Source organism: Strix aluco, chromosome 10 (genome assembly GCF_031877795.1).
Source record: "Strix aluco isolate bStrAlu1 chromosome 10, bStrAlu1.hap1, whole genome shotgun sequence".
Classification (NCBI taxonomy): domain Eukaryota; kingdom Metazoa; phylum Chordata; class Aves; order Strigiformes; family Strigidae; genus Strix; species Strix aluco.
This window is the reverse complement of record NC_133940.1, coordinates 12,721,648-12,732,752: the sequence shown is the minus strand read 5'-3', so window position 1 is coordinate 12,732,752 and position 11,105 is coordinate 12,721,648. Positions and strand designations below refer to the sequence as shown.

Below are 11,105 nucleotides of genomic sequence, written 5' to 3'. Positions count from 1 at the left end.
TTGCCTTAGTGAATTGTGTTATCAAGGCCTTTTGCAATTAGTCGTAGAGTGGTTTTGTGGCCTCTGTTAAAAATAAGTTTGTGAGGCAGCTGCAGATTTTCAGAGGAGGGATACCAGACCAAAGGTGCAGCTGTGTTAGAGAGAAAATCTGACATGAAAAACTTGAAAAAGAAAAAAAGGAAAAAACCTACAAAATAAGGGGTACTTCTGATGCTTTATAGCACACTGTTTGTTACTGCTTCCCCACTTCATGTTGTAAGTTACTTGTGAAAACCTGGAACATTGTGTCACTTTCCTGTGATTTCTCCTGCTGTTTTGTCTGTATTTCCATAGCCCCCCCCCCCCCCCCCCCCCCCCCCGGTTTTATTTACTTCCTTATTCATATGTAATTCTTGTAAATAGGTGTCATGGCAACAAAAGCAGCATTTTTTAATTTCTCATTCACTTGCAGCCAGCTCTCTGGTGTGATCAATGCTGTTGTATAAGCAGTGGTAACCTGTGGCCACTGCTATTTTGTTTATGATGTCTGTCTTGGATTTCTTTGGTGGGAATAACTTTTAAATAAAATAGCTTGCAATGAAGCTTATCTTCCCCAGTGACGTTATAGACCATTCTGTGCCCCCTGCATCTCTGCCCTCCAGGCAGACCACAGGGTATGGTCAGGATGGAGATCTACTGTCCTACCACTGTGAAACTTCTGTGAGGGTGTCAGCAGGCAAGGATCAGTTGGTTATGGGGGCCGAACCCATCTTCTTTACCCTCCCCTCCTCTCTCTCTTCCACTTTTGGCAGAATATCTGAGAAGCTCCACGTGAGGACCCAAGTTTCTGCTGTCCTGCACAATTCTGTAATTGAAGTGCGAACTTGTTTTTTCCTCCTGAACTCATAAATCATGTCCCTTTAATGGGCCTCCATCGCTGGGAAAGAGGCAGCCCTTGCCACGGTATGGCACAACATGGACAAAGTGTTCATTGTACAGCAAGCTCGCTTTGATTGCATTTAAATCAATATTGTTATCTACGCTTCAGAGGTGTAGGGGTGGAGAAAGAACAGTAATAAATGTTTGCAACAACCTTGAAAGGAGTACATAGCTGTCCTGAGGGGGTCAACAGGCGGCAAAGCTGCATCGAGGAATAAGTGCCTATTAGTGACTCTTGAATCAAAATCAAGTTACTTTTTTGCAAGTTAAACTTAATGGTACAGTTCATGTTGGAGGGGAGAAGACAGGCGGGATTGGGATAGCAGGTCAGTGAAGCTCACCCACAGAGGATGCTGTAGCTGCTGGCAGCTGCTCTGGCTGTCTGCTTGAATGTGCTTGCCCGACTTCAGCAGGTTCAGTCCAAGCTGTTGCCTCCTCGCAGACGTGCAGCTCGCCAGGTTGAGCAAAGCAGAGCAGTCAGTAGCGTGGAGTGTCACTGGGCAGACACCTTAACCCTCTGCAGTATAACGTGCATTTTACATGACAGTATCACCATACTGTCTGGGCAGATTTGTAGTTGTCACTGCTCAGATAAAAGCTCCAAATCTTATTCAGCTTGAGCACCTACAAATAAAACTACATTGTTCAATGGTACAGGTGATCTTGTTGTTCTTATCCATAAGGTCTGTCTTCCCTACCTCCCTGCAAGATTTGCTAAGTATTCATGGCGCTGCACAGATGGAAGAAACACCTTGTCTGTGTGAGAAAATGATACCAGATGATCATCTGAAACTGATTTTATTTTTAGTGATTTAATTAAATTGGTGCAATCTGTGTCTGGATTTCTCACTTGAGTTTACCTAAACTTTATCTTGAGCTAAACTAAATGACTGTCCATGTGCAGATTTGTGCTAGTTTAAGCACATCCGTTTATAGCCATGCCTGTAGTTAATTAACCTACTGTAACTTTCTCCTATAGAGAAAACCTAATATGAGAACTGTGCCTTTCTGATGAAATCAGTGTGGCATCTGATTTAATTAAGTAATTGATTTCCTTGTGAATTCAGACTGCCCAGCTCTGGTAGTATTAGCCTCCTCACATCCGTGGGTGTTGTACATCACCCTTCACTGGGAAGACTTAAATACAAGATCTTTCACCTAACTGAGCACTTCAGGGGACAGAGTGACAGAGTGGAAGCAGGTGCTTTTTTTTTTTTTTTCTTCTCGTAGGTAACAAGTGCAGCCAGAGAGACCTCCTGTCCCATTCAAGTCATCCAGCTCCTAGAGCACATACATGGCTCCAATAAGTGAATTCATGACTGAGCCTGTGATTGCATTGGAATGTTGCATTATTCCTGGAGGGAAAGTGGCCAGTTTATTAAAAAATATTCCCATGTATGAATTTGTTTTCTAATTGAAGATCTGTGACAAAAGTGAAGTGGCATCTTCAGTAATGGGGTTACTCTCCCTGGAGTTTCCTTTTCATCTCAAAGTGACAAAGTAAAATGGCTTTATTTAAAAATGTAGCATAGTGCATTTCTGTACACCAACCAGGCGCAGCACATGCCTGGAAATTAGAAGAGAAGAAGGTGTGGATCCCAAATCAGGCATGGACTTGAGCTTTATTTTTCCTCCCCTTTCATAACGTGGGGGCTGACCCTAGACTATGGACATAGCCCCTCTGTATTTTGGCATCACAAACTAGAAATTGTGGATCAGGAGATTACTTCTTAGTATGTTCTTTCCAAAACTTTCCTTTTCCCAGATACTGGAGGGAATTACACCTTCCAAATATACCTCCTTTTAAGCAATGATGAGATGTACCCCACTGTTTTCCAGTTACCTTCATTCAATTTTTGAGTTATTTCAGAATCATCCAGGTGTGGCTGAGGCTCAAAAATAATTGTTGACCAGAAGGAAGGATCCCTCAGTACGCAAAGTTTCCTAAACAAACAAGAACTGGTTTCCCATGGGTTTTAGCACCATGCTCTGCCTTATGCCATTGAGCTCAGCAGGTAGAGGAGTACAAAGGAGCTGGGCCCCACGTATTTTTGACTTCTGAGCTCCCACCATGTTACAAAACAAGGGGTTTTTTGGGTTTTTTTTCAACAAAATTACTCTGATTCTGAGGACTCCTAACCAGCTCCAGACGGCTGGACAGGTGTTGCAAGCTCAGTATTACTGGGGCATAACAAGCAGGGTCAGGAAAGCAATTTATGACATGTCACCACTGGAGGCAAACAAGGAGAAATTACATTTGGAAGGAAGCAAAGTTGAGGTCAGCAAATATTTTTCAGGGTCAAAAATAAAAGCCAGAAGTTCTCATGGGTGGTTGCTTTTTTCTTCATCCTCCAGCCCTGCAGTTTCTTTCTTTGAACTCAGCCAAAACTCATCTTCCATCTCCCTTTTTCATATTGAAAATATCCAGGTTTTGAGGATGAGTAAGTGATAAATGGGGACAGGGAGGTGATTAGTCTAAATAACCTTCACCTGCAGTAGTCTAGCTTTAGGCTGCTAATTTCTCACTTTTAGCTATATTTAGTTGTTGTTTTCTTTTCCAGTGTAACGGCTGGGAAGATGTTTTATGGAGTAACCTTCGTACCACATGGCATCTAAAAACACTGCTAGCAGGGCAGCTAGGTTCTTTGAAGCTGATATAACCTGACCTCTCTCCCTCAGCTCAGAGGGAAGCCTGGACACCAGGATATTTCTCTGGTGGAAATGTCAGCGCAGCAGAAACGCAGCACAACTTGCATGAGGAGCTCTAAACTGGCTCACAGCTAAGCCATGGGGATGAAGGCTTGTTACAAACTAATAAACAGGGAATTGCAAATTCTTTTAAAACTCTGTTTTCTGGAGGATGTAAATGCAGATTTAGTGCAAACCTCAGCACAGGCCTCTGCCCCCCACCCCAAAGCCAAGTGCCGTTAGTGGTGGTGTGGGAGCGCTTCCCTCTCGCCTCCAGCAAAACTGCCAGCCTGCCCGCGCTGGCGCTGGCTGGAGGCAGAGCGGGTCTGGCTGGGTGACAGACATCGCAAGGTTTCTGAAATACTGGCATCCTCTCTTGCAGCTGGGACACGGCTGTCCTTGTTCAGTGGGATATTAGAGGATTTCTCGGTGTCCCAGGCGGCTGTGCTTGTTTATTTGTGTTCTGGCAATCTGCAGAATTACAATGAACTACATCCTGCAAGATCTGCAAATAGTCCCCACCTATGAAATAAACAGAAGTCTCAAATATTTAAACTAAAGCATTGGATTATCAGTTTATTACTGGTAAAAGGCCTTCTCGACCTTAAGGAGTCTGAGTCACGCTTCTCCTCTGATGGGGTTTTTTTGATGCTGCTGGCTCTAGAAAATAATGGTTAGGACTGAAAAGCTTAGTCTTTTGATTACCCTAGGTGGTAACCATAGGATGGTTCATTTAATTAAAAATGGATAAAAGGAAGTAAATTCTATGTAATGCAAATTCCACCCATGCAGTTCCTTGCTAGAAGGAGATGGGTAGAGTTCAGTGTAATTACTCATGCGCTAGTTACATTGTATTGGGTAGAAATGCGTAAGGGAGAAAAATCCTTAATGCATCATTTTTTACAAAAGGAAACTGAAGCCTTAACAAAACCTGTAATATTGTAGGTCTCATACCTTCTTCGGAAGCAGTGGTATTTCTGAGGCTGAGTGCAAATAAGCAGAATACACCCAGTTCTAATGTGGTCAGTGGAGCATTTCCTCAATTATGCATTCCCCACATGCACTGAATAGGGGAGTTTATTAGTTTTTTTGACTTAGTCAAAAACAGTCAAACAACAGTATTGTTGTTCTAAAATATCTTCTACTGGATGATCTCAAGGGGCTGGGCTAGAGACCTTATTGCTTTGATAAATTCCTGTAATTCCTGTGCGCCTAAAAGCATCTCAGGGCCATTCTTGATCAATGGACGTCCTTCACTAAAGATGCTCAGGGGGAGGAGGAGGAAAAAGATCTTAATAAAACAGCTGAGATTCTCCATCATGCTGGACATTATTGGAAAGTGTAATGTGAGACAATGACTGAAACTGAGCGAAACCATCCAAGGCTGTGCTCACAATGAGCAGAGCAGTGGTTTTTGTGCGAATAGCCATTGCTAGGGTCAGAGCTGCTGTCCTCCAGCCTGCCCCTCAGGGCCTGCCAAAGCTGCCCTCGGTGGTGGTTATTGGTAGGCACCAGCTGTGCACCGTTGTGTCTGAGGTGGGAATGGCACATCGTGTCATGTACAGCCCTTGCTGAATAGAGAAAAACCTGTATAAAATCTGTGATTAGTTGAGCTTGAGTAATTTTGGCGTTTGGAGATATGTGAGACCAAACCAGCCTGGCATTGCCAGAATTTGGCCTTGACATTCCCTGTATGATGGTAACAGATGCATTTATACATGGACTGCTCTGGGAGACCACAATTGCCTGCTTTGTTTGAAGTTATTCTTTATCTTATCAACTGTCTCTCATCTGAAGGCCATTTCTATATGACTTAGTTGCTTAAGAGTTTTTTGGGCAGGAATAGTAGACCTTTTTCCTTTCAGTGGGACAAGTCAGACAAAATAGCATTGCAGACAGCGCAGTCACAGCATTTTTAGTGGAATAGCTTTTCAGAAAACAGTTATCTATATTCTCTGTTCTCATAGCTCACAGCTGCTCTCGATCTGCAAAGGACTAGACAGTTCATAGCTACAAGTGACATATTGCAAGTTAAGAGAAAAGTATGCACCTTGGAAGAGCTCTTATGATGCTGTGGAGCTTTGCTTTGCAATGGCTAACCAAAAGGCAGGTATTTTATATCATTTGTTTCATGACAGTGAGAGGGGAGATGTGAGAGGGAGAAAAAGGGTTAGTGGTGTGATTGTGTTCACAGGCAGAATATACCTGGATAGAGGGGTCTGCTGTTCAGCCGTGTGCCTTTTCAGCAGGACAGCCCTCGGCTGCCTTAGGAGTCCCTGAATTTCAGTGTGAAGGTTACACACTGACTGCACTCGGTGTTATCCAATTTGATACTTTAAGAGCAATGTTTATAGGCTTGTGCAATACTGTTCCTGTCTGTATTATTGCACCTTGAGGGCTTGTCCATGTGTAAAAGGGAGCACTTACATCAGTTGAGCTGCCACAGGTCTAAGTAAGACTCACACATCTGGCTCCCTTTGGCTGCGGCAGCCCCATCGGCTCACAGCTTCCTAGCCCAGGACTGCCATTTCTCTTGGTGACTGTGGCTGGTGCAGGCTACAACCAACAGCAAGCTCCTGCGCTGGGCAGAAACGGGGATTGCACCGTTCCCTTTCTGATTACAGCTGCAGCACCCGACTCAGGGCAGGGAGACACAGTCCAGCTCTCATGAACAGGGAGTTTTGTGCTGGTTTTCAGCCCATCCCTCCCAAAGAGAAAGACCATCCTATAGTTTGCTTTTTATTTCTCTGCTGGTGAAGGACCTCAATCAAATGTCATAGTATTATGCCTATGAGCATTATAATGGCTGTCAGTGTTTTGCCTGTAAAGTAGCGATGGCAATACCGCTGCATATTTCATGGTACTGACAGCAGAAGAAATCAGATGGGAGGAAGAGTGAGGCTAGATCTTCCAGCATGAGACAGGGAGAGGCACAAGGCTGATCACGGATTCTGTACAGGTATGGCCATTTTGGCACTAAGTCTTTCTGGTACTGTTAACTACAGCAAGTATTCGGAACTGCAGTATGGCTGTGGGTGCCAGGACCACATCCATCATTCTTAATACAATGCTACTCTTGGTTTGGACCTGCCCTACAAGAGCTGTCTTGACTAATAAGGGTATTGGGAAGTGTCCACACATTGTAAAGCAAAAGGAGGTTATTTCCTTACACTGTGACAGGATATGTGATAAAGAGGCATGGACAGAGGCAAGCAGCCTTTCCAGCTTGCTGCTATTTTCATCTGGCTATGAATAGCTTTGTGAGATCAGTATTATCTGTTCCGGGTTTTGTTATGTTTTGAGTAGGGATGTTTTCATATCTTTATTACATGGACCTATGTCCGGCTCCAGGTCTCAAAAGGTGAGGTGGGTCTGGATGGTCCTATGCTGACTGAGGTGACGAAATTGGGGTGTTAAATACTGCCATCATTTGTGGGTTCTGACTACCAAATTGACAGGTTAAAGTTCCTAAATTCATCGTCTTCCTTTACATGCAACGCAGTGTCTGGTCAAATAAATCTGCGTGGCCCGTAGTGTATATTATTAATCTGTGCACATCCCAGCACTGAGGAAGATGTGCAGCACTGGGGAAGAAAGGTGCACGCTGAGAAATCAGAACCGAGACTGGAGTGCCCTGCAGATGGTCTGTAGATAATTTGTGTCTGTAGGCAGATGACAGCAAGAGCATTGAGCTGGTACTGTGCATCTGAGCAGTTTGTGCTCAGGTTAGCTATGAAGAGCATTAACATAGTTCTGTTTTGAGCTGGAGCTGAGTTAAACCTCCCAGATATAAAATGAAAATGCAGCACAAAGAAGGCAGCAGTCCCTTCAGCATCTGCCTTTTCAAAAGGGGCTGTGTTTCATGCCTGCTAGGCTAAGCAAGCATTTAATTTTCACCTGATAAAACTATTTGAAAGAGTTACTTAAAAAAACCCAAACAACACCCTTCTCCACTGTATTAAAAAGGAAAAACTTGAAGAGAGAGAGTATATTAATTCAGGCCAGAGGTCTGTAACATACCTTCCTTCACAAATAGCTCTTACTTCTGCAGAAACCCTACATGGGATTAGTCAAACTATTTATTTTGGAAAGCGCTCCAGAACTACACCTTCTGAAGCTTTTCCTTGCGGGTGCAGCTGCGTGCCCATGACCGCAGGGCCAGCAGGCTTGGAGTGAGAGGAGGCAGGACCGTCGGCATAGGTAATTCAGTTGATTTTGATCACATGTGTGGGGATGCCAAGGAACGAGGAAATGAGCATTGTCCTGGCTGCAGGCTGTCCGAACGCTCTTTCACTCGGTGTGCCCCAGTGCAGGTGTGCTCCCTGCAAGAGGATGCTGCGCTCTGCTGCAAAAGGTTGGTGTTTATTTGCCCCTTCACTTTTAGGGGTTGGATATTGGGTTAGTGCTAGGGGAATGCATGTCATTCTGCCACTTGATGCTTTGCTCAAGGGGAAAAGCGGTGGTTTTGGACAGATCACAAATTTCTGTCTCAGCTGGTGTAAATGGGAGTCTCCCTGGATCCACGCTCAGCATCTGGCCTTTCCCTGGCTGTCAGCTGCAAAACATGTGGGACTGCTTTCTCCCAGAGTGACACTGCTCTTTGCTGGTGCACAGTCCAATCAGCTGACAAAGGGAAGGTTTACCTCTTTTGTTAGTATCCCTCTTAGCTTTTCTGCAGGTGATCAGAGCTCTCCTCTCTCCAAGGGGTTGGCAGAGCCATTAGCTGTGCCTCCTGTGAAGGCTGGCATTGCCTTTCTCCCTCCCGGCTGCAGAGCTGCAGCTGGGCACGGTTTACACCACCTCTCCTGGCACTGCAAAACCAGTCTTGCAGGTGAAGATACCAGGGGTTGCAGCTGTTGGGAAAAGCCTTTTTGCACCCAAACACTGCTAAGCAGTTCTGTAGTAAGCTGGATGGGGGGCAGAGAAGGGTGTGAGGAATGATCAAAGCTCCCTGAGTAACACCTGGAATGAACAAACAACAAACTTACTTCCTCTGGAAGAGAAACTATGGCTGTGACACAGGTCTGCAAAATGAGCAACATGGAGTAGGTGAATGCAGAGAAATTCTTACAGGGTTTTCTACTAAAATGCTTGGGGATATCAAATGAAGCAAGCAAGTGGCAGGTCAAAACAAAACAAGGGCAAATACCTTTGCTTTAAAGTGTAGTGAGGCTGTGGGGCTTTGAGGATATTGCAGACGCTTAAAATCAATGTAAGTTCACAAAGTGATTAGAAAAATCTGTGAAATGCTGAGACGTTGCTCCACTTTCGGGGAGTCCCTGCTCTGTACCTTGCAGGAAGCTGGAGCACGGGGCGGCTCGCTGTGCTCTCTCTAGCCCTATGCTGTTAGTCCTCCTTGAAGATAAGCTAGTGTGATAATGGACCTTCAGTCTAGCCATGTATGGCTTTTCCTATATTTTTAAACTGGATACTGAATATCTGTTGAGAGATAAGTTGTGCATGTCCCAGTATGCTGTTTTAACAGAACAGCCCTCACTTCTCCATCCATGCTTGGGCTCTGGGTTTGACAAGCTGCACAGTGGCATAACACACCATCATGGATCTCCAGTCGCTAGAACATTTGCTTCTTCTTGGGGAGGCAGCCACAAGAAATCGAAAGCTATCACAGTAAGAGATGCAGCCAGTTATGCCACATGATAGGTCATGTTTCTGCTTGCCTCCACACCCAGCATTTGTCAACACAGCTGGGTGTGCAAGTCGATCTCTTGTGATGTTCTCTTCCCCAGAAAAGCAGTTAGAGGGAAGAAAGTCCTTTGGACATCCAGTGTGCTCCTCTGCTCAGAGTTACAGTCTTTCCTGTAGCCATGATAATCCATTTTGCCCATCTGCTTTGTTGTGACCAGTGGCAGGACCCAGCAGGGCTGCTCCCCTGCACTGGGGCATCATGGTGATGCAGCTCCTGAGAGCTGCCTGAGTTTGCTATGCACGGTGTGCATCAGTCTTTAAGCAGACACTGCTAATCTGAACACAAACAATTTGCTCTTTCATGACTCTCCATTTTGCTCCCGTTTCCAGAGAGCAATCCTGACCTAGGAGGGGTCCCCCAGCTGCAGGAGGGAAGGAGAGTGCAACTTTGGTTTTGCTTGTCACAGTTTGTCCAAAACCAATTTACATCAGTGGGCTAATAAAGGTGCTTGCACTTAAGAGGTCCCAGTCTAGGGTAGAGTCTGCCCCAGCGCTGCCTTACAAACCTGCAAGGCTTTTGTGTTTCCCTTCCCTGCTGTTTGCGGAGGTGGCCAGGCGAGGGCTGGGCAGGACACACAGAAAGTGGCCTCGTCTGTGTGAGACCCACGGGCTCCTGGCTTTCTTATGGATCTGTCAATTTAGGTGTTTGTACTGCATCATCCCTGTGGCTTCCAAAGTGTTTATTAACAAGGCGTTGAGAGGGAGAGGGTTATACGCAGTCTAACACAGCAAATCAAAGCTGTGTGGTACTGCTTAAGGAGCGGATGCGAGAGCTCTAGGATTAAGTAATCTGGGGGAGTGGGTGATGGTTAGTGTGCCTGCCTGATAACATACTGTACATGTCAGTTGATTTTTATCCTTAATCTATTGTTCTTGGAGACCCAAGTAAACAAATAACACGCTCTCCCTTATGGCTGTGTACCTGAGTGGTTAATGGTGGGGTTCTCCTGTTTCAAGCCTCTGCAGCGTCCAAGACGAAGCGGCACGGTGCACCCATCAGAGGCTGCAAAAGCTCGAGGTGCAGCAGGGACAGCCCCGTGGCACGTATGGAGATCATTTCCCAGCCTTCTGTACTCCTGTGGGCCTGGGTTGACAGCTTTGCAGCTCCTGAGACTGCCAGCAAAACCTGCAGGTGGAGCGGTCTTTTGGACCAGCTCACTTTCCCACAGCGAGTGCATTAAGTGGTTTGATTTTTAACTATTTAAAACAAAAGAAGGAGTTGGCTGTTTGGTTTCTGTTAACCTTTTCCTTCTAATATAACTATTCAAGCAAGATCAAACATTCTCAGGGAAAAAAAGGCTATTTACAAAGAAGTAGCCTTTATTCTTTTTCTGACTGACTACTGATGAATAAATATGAGTCTTTGCTGAAAATGTTTTCTGAAGTACTTTCAGCCCACACATCGTGGGTTTGTTAAAAATAAATAAAAGTTCTAGAGAAGCAAATACTGTGAAAACTGTGTCCCTAGATACTTTCTTTTAAATAAAGTCTGTCCCAGAAATTTCTGTAAATGTCTTTGTAGAGAAGTAGGATTGTGCCTGAGAGCCAGAGAGAGTAGATGGTTGGAACCAAGCATGGAAGAGCTGTGCCAAGCTGGATGAAATGGAGATTTAAACAGTAGAGATTCATCAGGGCTTTTTATTACTGTTTCTGTTTTAACTATTGAGAGTGGTATTGGTAGCTTCTCAGATGATAAAGGCTATAATTGTGGTGTGACAAGCACAGCCATACTTGCCTCAAAGAAATATGAAATGTTGTGTCCTTCCCTCCAAAAATTTTCTTCAAATAATTAC

General features: G+C 44.8%; 1 long non-coding RNA gene across 1 annotated transcript; it reads left to right on the top strand.

The window, feature by feature from the left end:
• The first annotated feature begins 746 nt into the window (after positions 1 to 746).
• LOC141927831 (uncharacterized) lies at positions 747 to 1,752 on the top strand. The gene is made up of 2 exons (XR_012624591.1): positions 747 to 942; positions 1,602 to 1,752. It is a non-coding gene; the product is annotated as an uncharacterized LOC141927831 (long non-coding RNA).
• Positions 1,753 to 11,105: the final 9,353 nt, after the last annotated feature.